Below are 20,000 nucleotides of genomic sequence, written 5' to 3'. Positions count from 1 at the left end.
TAAAAAAAAGTCTGATGCAGCATGCATGATGAACTACTTGAACGAGGGTGCCAAAGATTAATATCTAGATCAGGAATAAGAGATTTAATAGACCGTAATGTCCTGTCCAACAAATTAAGATGAGAATCAGCAGCTGAAGTCCACACAGGAGAACACTACTCAAACAAGGTAGAATGAAAGAATTAAAACACTTCTTCAGATAATCACCGAAAATCTTAAAAGACTTTCTCAATAAGCCAATTTTTTTGTGCAACTGAAGAAGACAGACCTAATGTGTTTCTCAAAACTATATTTGCTGTCGAGAATCACACCTAAATTTTAAAAGAGTCATACAAAGTTAAAGAAACATTATCAATGCTGAGATCTGGATATTGAGGAGCCACTCTTCTTGACCTACTTACAATCATACATTGAGTTTTGTTAGGATTCAACTTCAGACCCCATAATTTGTACCATGCACTAATACTAGCTAGATCTCTACGAAAGGATTCAACAACCCTAGATCTACATTCAAGAGATGGAATTGATGCAAAGAGAATAACATCATCATAGTACTAACTTCTCTAAAAACCATTTGCAAATCTGCATTCACACATTCTTCTTAATGTTCACACGAAAAAACATGTATCGGGATTGGGGAGTTAGATCTTTTATAAATTCTGTGGACAAATCCAATTGTTGTTGGAATACGTGTAAATTGGTTTCGTTCTGGACTAATTCTTTTCCTTTACATCCAAACTTTGAAAATAGATTTCTGCTTTCGCCATCCGTAACTGTCCTATTTGTCCCCACCCCTTCAGAGGCAGGTCCGTGGATTCCCTCGGTTTCCCAACCCACCAGGTGACTCAAATGATGACATTTAATTTAAATTAGCCCTAATGGGTCAGTATATAATGAAAACCCACACAATACTGTGTTGAAATAGAAATAATTTTCTACCTTGCATTAGAATCGAACCCTACAGTAGTCTCTGCAAAGAAAGAAAGCCTCTCAATCATGCCATCAGAGGCTTTAAAAGAAATCGGAACCAAAGTGATGAATGCATTTCAGAAGTTGATTAGTGGATGGGGAAGTTGTATAACACAGTGTTATGTGAGACAGTGGTCTCAACTGGGAAATCCTTAAATACAGTTAGCACTTTGAAACCGACTTCATTTAGAGCCTGTAGTGGTATATTTGATAGATATCTTGCCTTACATTTAAAGAGACTATGGTTCGATTTCAGTGTGAAGTAGAAATTTATTCCAATTTGAACACGATATTATGTTGATTTTCATCATATGTTGTCTCATTAGGGAATATTCGAACTAAATGCTAGCAATTGGGTCATCTGGTGGGTCGGGAAGCTTGGTAAAACTCGCTGGTAAGTAAGACAGTGAACTCCCTACATATACAATTAAAAGTATCAAGAGCATTCATAATTACAATAAAAATAAGAGTGTCATTATGGAAAGGGCAAAATATGCGTTGAATTACTACGTTGATGACGTCGACCTGTTCCTGAGGAAGTTGTGGCCATCCTTGGGCATCACTGGTACTCCGTTAGTGGGAAAGTTGCTGAATGTGTAGTTTGGCCGCCACCAGGACTTCTGAGGCTTTCCTTAAATCCTAAAATCTTAATGCGCTTAGTACCCACGTTCCGATTTCTTTCTTTTGAAGAGACAAGGGCTTGATCCACGGTGGGTAGAAATCTCTCTCTCTCTCTCTCTCTCTCTCTCTCTCTCTCTCTCTCTCTCTCTCTCTCTCTCTCTCCTCTCCTCTCCTCTCCTCTCTCTCTCTCTCTCTCTCTCTCTCTCTCTCTCTCTCTCTCTCTCTCTCTCTCTATATATATATATATATATGTGTGTGTGTGTGTGTGTGTGTATCAGCCAGGAGCGGTTGAATTCGATATTAAATGCCATTATGGTTGATATTTACATTGACTAAAATCACGAGTGTTAGTGGTATATATTCATCATAAACAACCACGTGTTGCAAACTCAGCAAATCAGTTATCATGGTGGACATAGGTTTACTTCAAGTCTAAGAACAGATTCCTGAATTTGAGAGGAATATGTATGGTGGAATTGTAACATTTTATCTCTCTTGATAGCTCAATTGGTAGAGCCCCCCAGGCATAATTTCGGCTAAGACGCATAGGTTGGAATCTCTGCCCATCCAGAAGCTGTTATCATATGTTATTTTCCAGTGAATATACAGAATATTCCCAGAGGTAGAATTCGATCTTAAATGCCAATGTGGTTGATATTTATAATGATTAAAATTACGAGTCTTAGTGAGTGATATACTGAATGTGTATGAATATGTATATATATATATATATATATATATATATATATATATATATATATATATATATATATATATATACATATATATATATATATATATATATATATATATATATATATATATATATATATATGTATATACATATATATATATATATATATATATATATATATATATATATACATACATATACATACATACATATATATATATATATATATATATATATATATATATATATATATATATATATATATATATATATATATATATATATATGAACCAGGACCAGTAGAGGGTCTACTAAAATACACAATGCGAAACTGGTACATCGCGTATTCCAGTAAGTTTGGTCCGCGTGCAGCACACATACGCAAGAAAATACACTCTTATCAACAACAATAACAACAAATGCAGCCGTTTCTAGCCGAATGCAGGGCAAAGGTCTCAGACATATCGTTATTCATGTTTGGGGTTTGGCCAGTTTTCATCACCACGTTGGCTAACTGCGGATTGGTGATATATATATATATATATATATATATATATATATATATATATATATATATATATATATATATATATATATATATATATATATATATATGGGGGGGGGGGCTCAGGCCATGTCGTGCTGATGGAAGTTCTTTCATTAGTAGCTTCCTAAGTTATATGTGACTACAGTGATATATCCCAGAGAATTTACCGAAGGTACCCAGAATTCTAACTCCTGGAGCGAGTATCCCTTAAATTTCTCCAAGGGATATCGCGTAAGGACGTATCTTGACACATCTCATAGCTATTTACACCCCGAATAGCCTTTCACTTCGAGAGGGAAAGTTGCAAGAAAAATAGGAGAGTCGTTAAAGAGGTAAACAACTCGACTCTCCTAATGTACTGTAAATAGTTCGGCCAATCGCCACCGCACGGCGCCACCAAACCATTCTTTCGTTTGTAGCTTTGGTGGCCAGTATTTTTCCTGTGTTATCTCGCTATTTTCGAAGCTTTTTCATCGCTGTGATGGATTCCCCTGCTTCATCAGCATCTGGAAAGTTAAGTAATATCTTTTAATTGTGTAAATGTAAACTCTTGCCAGTTTTGCTTTTCGATTGATATCGTAATTAACGTAACAAGAGCTGTTGCCAGCCGGATGGCGTCATGAACGCGATCGTTCTTTTGTTCATTTAGTTAGCAAGAACGATATTCCCGGCTTATTTGCTTTAATAACTTTAGCTATTTAGTATTTTAGCTAGGGATTTTTATATTATGTCATTGCTGTCGTGAATTTGGCTATTAATTCGAGCCTCACGAGTGCTAGGCTTCTAGCCTAGGCACCATCACACCTCATGCATGATATAACCTTCCTGGTAAAGTTTTACTGAAGCTCAGGCAATATTTTATACAATTAAGATATTACTGTTTATTTTCCTCTTCCATACTAGTATACTAGAGTTACGTAGAACGTTTCTCTATGCTCTTTAGCTTAATAGCTTTAGTGCTTTAGTATACTTTATATGTCCCCATTACTCTTGTATTGTCTTTTGGGGGGAGATAGATATCTCATATACCCCTTTAAGTCAATACTATCTCTATGAGATCTAAGAGTAATTCCCTTTCCCTCTGATTAGCGTAGGCTATCCTCAGTTAATTTACTGTAACCTGTGGTTGGGTAAATTTTCTGGGGCGTTTCGTTTCTTTCTCCTTTTCTCTGAGCTGGCAACTGAGTAGCTTGTCAGCATTGAGTTTAGAGTTGGGGATGGGACATCAGAGTAAGTCTGTGTTAGGCATCTGGCTACCTGGAATTATACCGGCAACTGAGTTAGCTTGTCGGTATTCCAGTAGGGCTAGTTGCTGTTCAGGGGGCTAGCCTCCCTAGATCTTGTAGAGGTTATTGTTTTACAATTTCCTCTTTATGGGTCTAGCAGACAGTCCTGTATTAGGGGTTCTTAATTGGAAGATAGGATTCTTCCCTGTTTTGATCCCTGGTACAAGATTCTGTCCTCTTTGAGTTCGTTTTCGGACGTTCTCTCATTGCCTAACCCAACCTGGGGAATTGACTTCCCCTATTTGAGTTACTATGAGGACAGAATCCTTCAGGTTAGGTAATGCCCTAGGGTATTACTTTACTTACGGACTATTCACCCATTCCCCGCTATCTCTTTCGTGTTGAATGAACCAACACCCATATGGCCGTGGTTCTACTTATGCTCCTGTGGACGTCTGTAGACCTGGCATAAGTTTTTCTGTCTGCGGCTAGTCAGGCTGCTGACAGATAACCTCATATCTTTGAGTGTACCTTAGAGTCCTCCCTTGGACTGCCTTCCATATGCCTTAAGATGGGATATGGTTGAGTGGAAGCCCGAATTTATTTCCCTCTTCCACTGGCACACTCTTTCAGGATGTAGACGACATAGCTGATCCTTTACCGTCTTCTATCCTCATCTTTCTCTTTTACTGTCAATCATGGGCTACTGCCGGCAATTTTGGATGGTTAGGCTAACAGTTCGCTGTCATCCCTTACCTTGGACCAGAGGCATAACAATAGGGTGACAGAGGTGGCAAAATGCCACGGGCCCAGGGCCTATAATGATTAAAGGGGCCCATGGACGTAGAGTCACAGAAAGGGAGCCAAGGGACCCAAGGGATATGGGTCCATGGCCGTAAAAAGGAGAAGCAGAAAAAAAAAATATGCTACTGCTTACTGTTATATTTTAGTGGTTTAGAAAGAAAAATTATTTCAAATTCTCAATATAATACTGGTAAATGATTATTAACAGAAACTGAGAAGACATCACATATTGTTAATGTATATGATGGCCTTTATGGGTTATGGGTTAGGAGGTCATAGAGAGTATTACTGTTCGTACACTACAGGTCCGTATGAGATCTTGGCTTGAGCGCATTATGTTCCTGTCTAAGTCCTGGCCTCCGTGTACACCAGTTACCAGAGCTTGTCAGTTGTCACCGCCTGTGACCGTTTCGTGATTGTTTTACATTGTATTCTTTTATAAGTGGACTAAAACTGATAGTTATCTCACACCTTACGAAAGATTATGTTGATTACGAATTGTGAACTTGATTTTAATATTTGACTCACAATACAAATAATGTAATAGAAAGAACAATGCATTGAAGAAAGATGTAATTAATATCTTTACAATGATATCAATTGAAATTTTTTTATAGCGCCTCAGTGGCGTGCTCGATATAGTGTTTGCGTCCCACCTCGGGGGTCGCAGATTCGATTCTCGGCCATTCCACTGAGGAGTGAGAGATGTGTATTTCTGGTGATAAAAGTTCACTCTCGACGTGGTTTGGAAGTTATGTAAAGCCGTTTTTCCCGTTGCTGAATAACCACTGGTTCCATGCAATGTAAAAAAAAAAAAAAAAAAAAAAAAAAAAACAATAGAATTTTTGTATATCAGATGATAACAGAGTATAGTTTTCTCAATTAATAATAGTTTTTATTTACGGTGAATCGGATATATCACGCCTCCCAAAAAACATGTTAGTGGTAGTGAAAAGCGGAAAAAGTAGAAAAAAAAAAAAGAAATTAAGGCATCAAAGCTTCCAAAAATTAGTGGTTTCATTTCCCCAACAGTAGAAGTGATTAACGAAAATGCAAAGGACAATGACAGCTGTGAAGCTATTGGAGAAAATACTAATAGTAGTGTCACTAGTGTGGAAATGCTTACTACTATTATAGTACTAGTTTAGTTGAAACAAACACAGCAACTGATACAGGTGAAAAAAAAAAAAAAAAAAAATAGACGAAGTTGGCAAGCCTGATTCTGACCCAGTTTCCGACACTATATTAGGTAATACTTGTGAAGGTGAGTGTAAACCTAGTACCTGAAAAGACCATGCGCCTGAGCTCTCATTTGACACAATGACATCGTTGTTGCCTACAGACCGAGGACATTTTATGGAACAAAACTTGAAGGACCAAACAAAACGATTTATCATTACAAATGGACATTGCAAGCCGAATAGCCCTTTCAAAAAGGATGCAGAAGGTCGCTCTTTCTCTGAAAAATATTATCATGCAGTGCCCAAATCAGGTGTGAAAATTGAGAGGTCGTGGTTATGCTATTCAGTTGTTCTTGATAAGGCTTATTGTGAGACATGTTGGTTGTTTGCTAATCGAGGAGCGAGTAGATTTCAAGATACTTGGATTAATGGCTATTGTGACTGGAAACACATAGGTGGGGGTATGAAGAGGCACGAATAATCCCAAATTCAATGAAATTCATGCCTAGTGTATGAACAATGGCGCTTGCATGGAACTTTGAGTGAAGCATTTGAAGGTAATCTTCAAAAGGAGAAAAAATACTGGCGTCAGGTTTTGAACAGATTATTAAATGTAACTCTTGCATTAGCGATGTGCAATTTGCCATTTCGTGGACACAAAAGAAGGAATACAAGCAGAAGATGAAGGTGATTATGATGCGGATGAAAGGAAACGTGGAAATTTCATTTGCATCATTGAGTTGCTTTCTAAATATGATCCAGTTCTTTCAGAATTAATAAGTAAACCTGAAGGTAAAACAAAGTATATGAGCCCAATGATACAAAATTAACTCATTCAGTTGCTTTCAAAGGAAACTGAAAAGAACTTACTTATGCCATTAAAGCAGCTCCATTTTATAGCATAATGTTAGATACAACACAGGATATTTCCAAAATTGATCAGATGTGTGAAATATACCGTTACTGTAGCATAGAATATGGTGATAATGGAAAGCCAAAAGCCCTACAAATTAATGAGTCTTTTTTAGGGTTTCATAAGGTTGAGGGTCAAAGTGGAGCTGCACTATCAGAACAAATTTTGCAAATAATTAAACAAAGAGGATTTTCTATTTCAAGGTGTCGTGGCCAAAGATATGATGGAGCTAGTAACATGAAGGGGATATACAAAGGTGTGCAAAAAAAAAAAAAAATAATTGATGTTGAACCCAGTGCAGTTTATGTTCATTGTGCTGCACATAATTTAAATTTGGTGATTAATGATGCTGTCAAGGATGTGACAGAAATGGCACAGTTTTATGATATTGTTCAAAGAGTCTATGTGTTTTTTTTGGATTGAGTATCAAGAGATGGGACATATCATCTAGCTTAATTTCTGAATCTGGCACTCACAAAGTGCTGGACGTTATGATGCGGTATTTGCTCTCAAAGTTCGATTCTGTGATGTGCAGAAAGCTCTAGCACCAATAATATTATGCAGCTCTAAGGCAGACGAACGCAATGAAGCCACTGCACTGAAGAAATGTCTTGAAAATTCTAATTTTGTATTCCTTTTGACGTTTCAGTCCAAAATCTTACAGTCAATAAATTTAGTATAAAAAATGTTGCAATCATAAGCAGTTGATCTTGCTAAGGCAGCAGACCTCTTAAAGGTATGCATGGATGAGATGTGCAGATTAAGAAATCAGTTTGAGGATGTAAAGAAAGAAGCAACAGATATAGCCCAGAAGTGGTCAATCAGACCAGAATTTGAGAAAAAGAGACTTCGTACCGTAAAAAGACATTTTGGAGAGCTTTGTGAAGACCAAAGATTAGAAGATCCAGAGAGTTTGTGTAGAGTAACTGTTTACTATCGTACTCTGGACATCATCACAACTTAGTTGAACTTCCGTTTTACTGGCTTGCATGAAGTTGTCTCATCATTCTCAGTGTTGGAACCAATCTCATTGCAAAATTTATCTGACTCAGAGCTGTAGGAAAAAGCTGTTTTGTGAAAAAATTCCACAACTATGTGTCAGAAACATTCACGCAGGAAATTCTCAGCATGAGATCTGTTCTGAAGGGAGAAATAAGCAAAATTTCTTGTAATAAGGACCTTGCTAATATGTTAATCATAGAAAATCATTCTATTTCAGCCAGTTTCCCTGAGGTTTGCACTGCAATGCTATTGTTTTTAACTATTCTAGTCACAACTGTAAGTGCAGAGCGTTCATTCTCCAAACTAAAGCTTGTTAAAAACTATTTGCGAAGTACAATGGCACAGGAAAGATTAGAAGGACTAGCTCTTCTATCAATTGAACAAGGAACTGTGCGTAAATTGAACTTAAGTAAAGTCATTGACAGATTTACAGAGATGAAAGCAAGGAAGAAAGAATTCTAGAAGGTACAATGTATATTTGTTTATTTAATGATGGTATAAATGTTTTGGACCAAGTTGAGTTTATTTTCATTTCATAGGTATCGTAATTATGTAATAATGTAATGGCCGCATAGGCCTACATAAGGGTATTCATCTGATTCATTATTGAGAATATATAATTTAGAAGTTTTTTTTTTCTAAGCTATGTATGTATTAACAATTAGTAATTATATTTCAATGCCTGCATATTATATTTCAATTTCTTATGCCTACCAGTTCTATGATATATCAAATCAATCTCTCTACTCTCTCTCCCATAATATATATATATATATATATATATATATATATATATATATATATATATATATATATATATATATATTTATTTATTTATTTATATATTTTTTTTCTTTTTTTTTGAGGTAATGGGGGCCCACTGTATGAGAATGCCACGGGCCCATTCTCACCTAGTTACACCCCTGCCTTGGACATCGTTGATCGATGGCCGTTAGTAGGGTTTTTCTAGGCCCGTCTACCGGCAACTGAGTAGCTTGTCGGCAGCTGGCCTATGCCTTCCATCCATAATTTTGATTATAATAGCCGGCAGTTGCCGGCAGGCCCGGCAGACGCCGGCCTGCTGGCATATGCCGGCTAGCCCAACATCTCTCTCTCTCTCTCTCTCTCTCTCTCTCTCTCTCTCTCTCTCTCTCTCTCTCTCTCTCTCTCTCGCTATATTTTAATTTTATTGTCATGCTATTTTAACCATCACGTATGGATATCTATCAACACAATTCACATATCCATAATTCTCTCATTTGTCTCTACAAAATAATTTACGAAAAGCTGTAATCGCACAAAAATATGCTATTTAACTTAGCAACCATGATCAAAGTCAGCTCCTCTGGATAAGAACAAACGAAATGAAACAGAATTGAATAAGTACAGAGCCGAGGCATGTTAAATTTACTTACTTCGACTTAGCTGTCAGCTGCCCCTCGTTCCGTTTGGTTTGTTTACATCTTTATCTTTGTTTTTCATTTGAAATTTTTCATATTTCTAAGTAATAAAATCATTGAAAATTTTCAGTCTCAAAATTACAATGCATAATTTGTTCTTCCTTCTGTAATTTTACAGGAACAACAAAAACAACTTCACTAGGCAGAGGAGACCTTATATGCAAACATGCTTAGCAATAGGATTGCTATATCCACATATAATTTGCTTTAAGATCTCTATTCCAAGAAAACAGTGAACGTATACCACAATCTTGAATAAAAATATCCCGTATAACCCACTTCTTTCTTCCTTCATAAGAAAAATTATAAGGGCAGCTAAATCCGAGATGGGATCAAGCGGATGTGACATACCATGCAAGAAATCTGCGACTTAAGACCTTTTGTATCGTTAACTAAAAATGTCCGAAGATTCATTGGTAAAATAATTAAATGTAGAAAAAAGAAATAGCAGACCTTTCAAGTAGAAACTCTCGACTAAAATATTGATCATGTAGAGGCAGTAGGCTACTCAGAGACAGAAAACTAAATGTATTATCTTTATATCAGGAACAGGATAAAAGTACAAATATTACAATAAACATCTCTTATCACCCTCTCCCTCACATTCTGCAAATGAAAAACATTAACAAAAAACAGAAATCTCTACAGAATCTGTGGGTTCGCTGGAGAATAAAAACTAAGAAATAAGCCAAGGTCAAACAAAGATGACTGGGTTCATACCCAACGCCCCTTGCTGCCTAAATGCAGTTACTCAAAGGGTCTGAGCGCCCGTATTTCCGTTGATCACCACAATGGCACCGACCATGTGACAGAGAAATTGTGTAGATTCTCTCTCTCTCTCTCTCTCTCTCTCTCTCTCTCTCTCTCTCTCTCTCTCTCTCTCGGAGTTTTTGTTAATGCACTCGGCGGTTGCCAAGATTGAGGTGCCGCGTTCGAGGCTTGGACCGCACGATGGGGAACAGGTGGGAGCATTCATTTAACTTCACCAAAGCAGAAAATTATGTACCTAGTTATTAACTTTGCGAGCAACATCTAGGGTGGGGAGATGAAGAGACACAAAGAGAAGAAAACAGACGTGAGTGTGTATCTCCGTCATAATTTTCTTGTTAGGCCGATAGGAAGGCGGGTGAGAGAAAATTGATGGTAGTTCGCTAGGTAACCATGGTAGGGAAAGGCTTGTTAAATTAAGTATTAGTAAGAGTAATGTAAAGCGTGGTTTAGAATTGTTTTTGCTTATATAAAAGCATATTTTTCTAACAATTGTATGCCATCAAAACGAGAGGCCCTTGACAAGTTAATTCTCATCTTGAGGGGGTGAAATCATTCAAAACATATTATCTGAAAGCGCTTTTTTTCCCTCTGTCTCTATGTTACAACAAGTGGATTTTTTTATCTGAGCAGAGTACATTGGATCACACTTTTTCAATCTGCTTTCTTGACCTTTGCTTTCAAAACATGCCCCCCCCCCCCCACCCCCCACATCTTTTTCAACCTGATGTAAAGTACTTTGGAAGTATCTTTTCTTAAATACTTCCGTATTTGATTAGCTACTGAGAAACCTTCATTTTTTTTTCAATTAAAATTACACGTGGCACCTAAAATGAGGGTGCAATGACAACACCAGCTCACAAAAAGAAAAGAATCTTATAACAATATTTTGCAATATAAAAAATTTCACAAATAGATAAAAATACTTTTATACTGCCTATTAATCCCAGAGTTGATAATTAGTTTATGAAATAAAGAACTATATATATCAACGTCGACATTCCCTTAATACTCAAATACCTAAGGTCAATTTCTATGTCGCATTTTTAATCCAAGAATCCTACATTAACTGGCATTGACGCAAGATTTTATTTTATCACGGGTATTAAAACATTAACCTTTATCAGATATGATCACATAAAAGAATTAGAAACTTTCTAATACAAACAGTCATATACACAAATATTCATCTATACACATATACATATACTCATGTGTCTATATATATATATATATATATATATATATATATATATATATATATATATATATATATATATATACATACATACATATATATACATATATATATATATATATATATATATATATATATATATATATATACTGTGTATATATATATATACATAATATATATATATATATACACACACACACACCCACATATATATATATATATATATATATATATATATATATATATATATATATATATATACATATATATATAATTGCAGATGTTTGTGAGTGTGGGTTTTGTCAAGAAAATGGCATTTGCTGTAGGGAAAATCAAACAACAAACGCAACTACATAAAAATATAAATTCGCAAGCGTGGAGATAAATATGAAATTAGCCAAGCTTTGATATCAAACACCAACTAAGTAAACTAAGTATTGTTGACAAGTAAGCCACTCATTTCGATCGTTCCCAAAATAACCTTGAAAATCTCTTATATCAGTGTACCCTACAGGATGCCTATAGAGTTCATTTTGTATACAAGTGCATGATGATTCAACTCTCAAGACCACCGGGATCTATATATGGGGCATCAGTTCTCTCGTAATTGGTAATAAAACACACGGCACTCAATGATGACTACACTCGGGTTATCAAAGGTCACGAACAGGGAAAACGGGTAATCAAGGTCTGATATCTTACAGGTTGTTGTAAGGGGAGATTTTATCAGTCTATGGCAACAGATGAAGTTGATAAGTCGTTCCCTCTACCCTTGATATGTGGCCAGCAGATAAGAGGTCTCTCTCTCTCTCTCTCTCTCTCTCTCTCTCTCTCTCTCTCTCTCTCTCTCTCTCTCTCTCTCTCTCTCTCTCTCTCTCTCTCTCGTATCTGGAAATACCTCAATGTGTAACGAATATGATTCAATTTATCAAAACCAAAATTCCTAGAACAATATAAGAAAGATAATAATTTAGACTAGTTTTGTTATTTGGTTAATAGGATATAACCAATATTTCACCAAGTTAATCACAGACAAGTGATTGGATACTTCGAAATTCAGTCATAAATTTTTCTTCCACTTCTGCCTTTTAGAATTATTAATGGATATTTTGCTAAAAATGCATGACCCCAGTCCAGACAATCTGAAGAAGAATAACTGACCTGCTGACTTACTATCAATTGATCATCTGAAGCAAACCAGTTTCGAAGGTCATTTTTCATTCGCTTACACACGAGAAACAAACACTATCAAACTATGTCCAAAAGTACTTCAAAACCCCAAGGGAAAATAGATATATGTCTTGGGTAATGGCGAACACGCTTCTACGTAGGCTAGAGATCAGATAACTTTTAAAACTCGAAGGAAAGGACGACTGTGAAGAATAATGCTCAAAAAAAAAAAAAAAAAAAAAAAAAATTGCAATAGATTTATATAACAGATAATATTTGGAGGTCGAGATCTTATGTCAATTCGAATTAGTCCTCGCGGTTCTGTAGGATGAACACAAACCACAGACAAGTGGGGAAGGGAGGGGGATTATAAGGTAACAAGGAGGGATAGATTACGAGTGAAAACGTACCCGAAGTGTATGGCCTTTACAATGGCTTTCTGGTGCCTTGGCACACGGTAATCTATAGTTTAAGTTTCTATATATAGTGTGCGATATGATGGAACAATCGTTTTGTACCCAAATGATAAAAGTATGGTACAGACCCTATTTTTAGGAAACTTGTGTAGCTTTTGTTAAAAAATTTAATCGATGGGATGAATAATTTATCTATAATATACTGTTTGAATCCCCCAGGTTACATCAACTGTTTTAATTTTCTTTGACATCTTCTCCGTTTACCGGCATATTTAACAGGCAATCCAAGCAAAATAAATATACTAAGCATACAATAAAGGAAAAACACACACCTCAAATAAGCTGAAACCTATTCATGAGTCATTCCTTACATTGCACAGATTTACGTTTTGCAGCGTTTTGTACTTGTCTACTTATTGTTTACAAAAATGCTAACACAAATTTCAAATACATATGAAAGTTATAAGTGTAATAGGAAAATACTTATGTTTTATTAATTTTATGTAAACGTCATCGTTACGCAATACATAGACACCAACAATAAGTGATGTGGGCTCCCCGGGATTCTACCCTTCACTCATGAAAATGGTTGGGACTTGGGGCATGGGTTACTTATGGCCACAGGAAATTCCATTGGAGTTACATAAAAAAGACGTCAACTGGCAATACCTAATCCAATCTTTTGGCATGGTCGTCTGATGTACCTTTCATTTTGTGGTATTTTCTTTTTATTCAACTGAATCTTTCTTGCTCTTTCAATTTTCTTTACATAGTTATTTCTATTCTAATCTCTATGTTTTTTCAAAGCTTATAAATTTTTTGTGAACGTATTGTCAAATCCAATGGTACTGTACAGTGAGCGTCGACCGATACTAGTGATGGGATACGAGTGTAGAACTGAAAGTAAATTCTAAATAACGAGAGCTGGATAACTAAGGAAATGATTGTGCAGAGACTCTAAAGTCTTACATGAAGTTCACTCTGATGAGACCATTAACTTGCATTTATTATGATTGCTTCGTGAGATTTTCCACGCTTAAATGTACGTACTTAATAAATAAACTTTACCCAAAATAATTAACCAAATATATGAAAGTTACCAAGATATTCAAGAAATATTACGATCTTCAAGAACTAAAAGAAAATGACAGGCACTCAAAGAGGTAGGTTTACGGGAGCAATAGGAAGTTTTAACTTTAACAATCTATATTTCCTAACGAAACATTAGTAAATTCCCATCACATACTAATGCTAAAGACGCTGACCGATTGATACAAGAGTCATATCTGTATTTTTCGTCAGTAAACCTTGCAGGAAACAGGTGTCTCAAAATATAAAATTTTCCATCAAAAAGATACACGGTACAAATGTCAAATCGACTATGGCCACCATAGAAGAGCAATGGCTTCAACGAGGTGCAACTGTTATAATATCTCGTATTCATGCTTCGCGTCTTAAGTGAAATGATCTACGTCTTTAAAATGAAACAAGAAAAAAATAAACCGAAATACAGACACTTACAAATATCAGTACCTGTGTCAATCTGTAATTGTACATACTCTTCACGTACTCATAAATCCACAAACAAACTACATTATTCCTAAAGAATACATGTGATTCAATTAAATACAAGTGAAAATCTCTTAAGTAACAACCGTATCTGAGAGTATGGGTAGAAAGTGGGTACGTGTGAACACAACATACCCTATTTATGTTTATTATCTCCCTCTAAAATTAGATGTCTCAACCATAGAACCTTCTGCGCGATAAGGACAACGGAACAAACCTTTCTTATCAATGATAAGAAAAAAACACTTTGGGTACGTTCACATGAAAAATAATGCCGATGACTGAAGAGTAATATAAACAACCCTTGTCCCTTATCTCCATATGCTCCCCCTACTTCATCCTTATTGTATTCCCAGGTTTTAAAATTAGGACGAGCCTGATAACATACTATATTTAGATAGGGCCTGGAGGAAAGTTGAGATAAAATCGGCAACACTGATGACAAAGCCTTCCCTAACAAAATAACTTTGTAAATGGATAAACATTTAAAACTTTTATGTACAAATGCAACATAGAAAATGTAACTCCATATAAGAAACATCAGCCGAAAGCACTGTAAATTTTAACTGACAAAGCACAGGTGACTCCTGAACATAAACTTTTGAAAACATCTCTTTAAACTGTAAGCAGTTCGAATTTCATGAATTTCATACCACTCCGTTTCGATGCATCTTTCAGGCCATCTAACTAGCAATTTCTGAGTTATTATTGAGTTTTTCAAAGAAAAGTTTCAAAATTGTAAATTATTTTCATCCACCTACTTCTCCAAACAACTAAAGAAGAACTTCTCTCACTTTTGTACACATGTAGTTCTATTTTTTCCATTCTTTTTACTCCACATATTATTTCCCATGTATTGGTCAAGGTTCCAATTATTTCATGAGCATGTTCTAATTAGCCTTTGACCTCTTGTTACAATTCTAATATTATTAATTGTTATCTTATTTCACTATTTATGACTGACCCGGTTCTCCTTTGACGACTTTCTTTCATTCAAAAGCCCTGATTCAAATATAGATTTTAGTAACACCGCGTTTCCTAGTTTGACTCATATCCTGCCACCCATAATATTCACCGTTCCAATTTTTACCCAAAAAAAAGGGTTTCTTCACTTCTGTCATTGTCTCTCTCATCACGGAATAAAGAAAATGAATAAATGAAACATAATTTTTTTTTTTTAACAAAACATTACCCATGTTTTTCATAAAGAAAAAAAAATCTACAAACCAATTCAATATTTCAACAACTTCTCTTGACTCCACTGGACGAGAAATCTACTGAGAATAGAGCTTCATACAGCATCAATAGCTATTCGCGGTTTCAAGAAAATTCTAACACTAATATTATTTACTGATTACATATGAGAGAGAGAGAGAGAGAGAGAGAGAGAGAGAGAGAGAGAGAGAGAGAGAGAGAGAGAGAGAGAGAGAGATTCTTCAACAAACTATTTGAATACTTACATAAAGTTCTGTTTCTGCTACAGCTCTCGGGGTTTAATGGCAGACAGGTCACCACAACGCCTTTACATGTAACTGTAAATAAAAAAATGTCTCGTGAGTCATTTCAAACATAAGAGATGCTATTCAATGGACAATGGACTGATACTGAATTCCATTGGTAATAACTATGTTATTCAATAGGATTTCATAAATTCTGAATGTCAGTGATTTTTATTCAACTGAGATTAAAATCAGACCTAAACATAATTCAAATACATGAAATGCATTTTTGCTATACAGAATATACAAAGTCGCCCAAAATCAGAGGAAAAAAAAGGTATTATGAATGAAATAATCAAATAGGCTTGACTTTACTCTTTAGAAATTTACATTAATCGGCGTATTCTGTCTGTTACATCTAATTTATAAAATTCAGAACTTTCCATGAACTTGACACTGTTCATGAATCTTTAGTTTAGGTTATCATTAAATCAAGTGATTTTCAAATGATAAATGATGTCTCATTCTGGTGGCCTATTTGTAAATGTACCCAATAAGCGAAAAAAGTGAGACTTTTGTACCCATATTCAGTTGTCCTGTCAATTATCTACCCCTTAACATCATGGCCACGTGATCAACAACAGTATTTATATCTATAAAAAAAAAAAAAACCTAAGTAATCGAAGGATGATATTTCCTTTTCTGCATCTCGACGTGCGACTTATTTCATTATGCTAAAACTCCTAATGTTTAAAAATATTCAATTACGTAAGCTTGCTGACTGCGTAAACTTTTTCAAGATCGGCATTAAAAATAAATGGCTCTAGTATAATTCACACACGGCAACTTAAGAGCCATACTGATAACGACTGGCTTTTGGTATATAAGAGGGGGCTTGTGATAGCTACACATCATTCAGAGCAAACCTTCTGAAAGAAATAAGATAACCAACTTAGTCTTGCTCTTTCTAACACTAAAGATTGTTCTCCTTCGCTTCCCGGAGCATATACATTGCAGCTGAAACTAATCTATCTCCTGCAAGTTAACAAAAAATAGAGCTAAACATTCGTCTGAACTGAAGCCCGAGTCTTGATTCAGATAATTTGAACAGCTTCACCTAGACAGCATGGAATTCTTCAATAAGAACGTTGATACCAGCATCCTCTTGGCTCCACTCGTCATTGCTGTCTACCTCATGGTTTCATTCGAGAGTTACTTGGCCGAGACCACTGCCTTCAATTACGTTTTCCAAATGTAGAAATCCCAAGTTGGCACAAATCAGTTATTCGTCAAGTGATGTATTTAAGAACGGACGTTTGTACTTCAACGTGAGTTTATTATCCTTCTTTTGATTAGATAAAAAGTAGTTTGGTCATTTTGTTTTGGAAAAAGCCATACGAACTGAAAGGAATTGAGATCAGTGATAGCAGCCCTAGATTCTACGCAACACAGTTATGGATCCCTATGTCAACTTCGAGCCATCAAGCAACAACATGTCTTCTGGTTCTTCAATCTCGTCTTCCAAACTCCCCAAATCTCTTCAGGGGTTCGAGGTATCAAGAACTAAAAAGACGAAAGCCGAAGCTGGTTCTTCACTTGAGCCGTCTTGGTGATGCCAAGATGGTGGATTCCAGTGAGAGCGCGGACGGAGAAGGCGAATCTCTTTTCAGTTGGATAAGAACACAACAATGGACTACACAAGAGACCTTAGATATTCTAAAACCAGTCATATTTTTGGTTTTAATAACTATCGCCATATTTTTCACAGATAAGTTCTTCACAGAAACGCTTGCATTTAGATACGTTTTCCAAATGTAACAAAATTGCAGTTTTAATGTATCTTCACAATCTAGTCAAACTATCATTAAGTTATCTTTATAAAATAGATTATTTTTGTACCTTTTATATTTATGCATGAAATAAAATATGCAATGATAAAACGTATTTCATTAACACCCACTCTTCCCAAAAACAAGATATTCAGAACAATCTTGAAAGCCACAGCAACTTTTGAGTAACATCCAACTTTACGAAACATTATTTTACAAATGATTCAAAATGATCTTATTCATGAAGATATACATGAAGAGAATCGAAATATCAAATAACTCTACTCTGCAGTATTGTGAAATAAAATGAAAATAATTATATCACAAATACCACAATGTGTACAGTGAACTGTTTAAACAAATTTAAAATTGTTTCCACAATGAACAAGAATAAAAGAAAAGCTCTACTCACAATTTACAGGATATACCACAAATATCATGGTCACCAATCTCACTGGAAGCCCTGAAAGTATGATTTAGAGCTAAAAAGAAAAATTCATGAGCGTTTGAATCTCACAAGATGAACCAGTTGAGTAAGAAAAAGGTCTAGAGACAAACTTCGTAATTTCAGACATCATAGGTTGAAGCCATTTTGCTGCTTTTCCAGTTCACTTGCCTTATATTGAATATCTTGATGACAGACGATCTATTTCAATATCAAAGAAGTCTTATTGAATAAGCAAGTACATTCAATTCCATTAGTAATTAAATCAATTATTATTAAAAAAAGCAAGGATATTCATTCTGCTAAGATGAGATGATAATCAACTCCAGTAATTGAAGATCTAATGATCGAAATATCCAACACAAAATTTATCTGAGTAACGGCCTAATTATTTATCGCATAGATTCGTTCCAGTGAATATGTACAGTAGTTTCTACAGTCTATCATAAAATTGTGGCTATAGCAATATATCTGTATTAACAAAACGTTAAAGTAGAAATCTATTCATTTATGGGAACATTTATAATACAATTCAGCTTTCATCTTATTTTAACAAACATCTGATAAAATAGCATAAAGAATACAAGAAATTTTCTTGTATTAAAGCCTTTTCTTCCACAAATAAGATTTCTTATTTCTCTTACGGAAGGAATATCATATTACTTTTATTCCCTCTCCTTCAGACTTCAAATCTTGAGGCCCCACCTTTAATATTCCCAGTGAAATTATGCTTCTTTTCCACTCGGATAGCTAGATATCTGCTCATTTAAACACAACTATGCATTTCCCCACAATAATCATAAATAGTGGAATCTAAAATTCCTCGTTCCTGTAACAAGAAAAGATCAGGTGAATCGAGTATTAGCTTTCTTGACATATAATTTTGGAACTGTAATTTTTATAATTTTTTCTCTCTCGATCTTTGTTATTCAGATCTATTTTCCTTTTTCTGCTTTTCTTTCTCTTGTACCGATTCTATTGGAAAGAATTGCTTTTACGGTTGTCTGTCAACAGGTATACAAAGGACCAATTCTGAAACTCTCTCCCAGTTCCAGATGTTCTTCAATACTTCTCACTCCTTAAAGAATTACATAATCTTAGATGATATTTGCTAACCTAAGTCGAATTGATTTCTAGCTAACAGTACCTGTGTGATATCTATAGTTCGTGCAAAATATTTCTGCATAATCAGTACACTTTTATCGTTTCCTTTCACTCTTTTTCATCATGAATATGAAAGGATTGTTTTTTTCTATTCAAGTACTGTATATCTACTGACTTTTTTTAATGACCTTATTTTCAATAATTCTTTACTCATACAAGATGGAAATAGGAAAACACATTGAAGGGTATGCAATGAAAAAATGTACATAACTTTTCAGTTTTATTTCATATATAAAATTGCGTCATAGTATAAAAAATTGATTTTCTATTATAAATAAAGTAACAGAGGTTACTGAACACAACGGCAGCGCAGCATCTTATATTAAAACTACATTTGGAATATATATTTAAATGAGACGTTTTCAGTTAGTATCACTTCCAGTGAGAATAGGGGAATAATAATCAACAACAGACACGCCAGAGGTCGTATACCATCAAACAATTCTTGAGGGGTCGTCCCACCAATATGCCGTAAGTAGCCCAGGTCGCCTACACGAGATGTCATTCCCGACGGCGTGAGTTCTCGAGAGCAACCAAAGGAACTGTCCGTACAAGGAGCCGAAAGGCCAGTTGTTGATGATTTTC

At 35.3% G+C, this 20,000-nt stretch overlaps 1 protein-coding gene across 6 annotated transcripts in view; it reads right to left on the bottom strand.

The window, feature by feature from the left end:
- Positions 1-20,000, bottom strand: part of LOC137655717 (rho GTPase-activating protein 18-like) — a 451,738-nt gene that overhangs the window by 85,304 nt on the left and 346,434 nt on the right. For 5 of the 6 annotated variants that reach the window (XM_068389727.1, XM_068389726.1, XM_068389731.1 and 2 more), the window contains one exon: positions 15,999-16,070. The gene's annotated coding sequence lies outside the window, so the exon portion shown is untranslated. Of the gene's footprint in view, positions 1-15,998; positions 16,071-18,218; positions 18,270-20,000 lie in introns of all 6 variants that reach the window. The other variant, XM_068389729.1, reaches the window with a different exon arrangement.

Source organism: Palaemon carinicauda, chromosome 16, assembly GCF_036898095.1.
Source record: "Palaemon carinicauda isolate YSFRI2023 chromosome 16, ASM3689809v2, whole genome shotgun sequence".
Taxonomy (NCBI): domain Eukaryota; kingdom Metazoa; phylum Arthropoda; class Malacostraca; order Decapoda; family Palaemonidae; genus Palaemon; species Palaemon carinicauda.
Note: the sequence above shows the minus strand (reverse complement) of the source record. Positions and strands in the feature narration are given on the sequence as shown.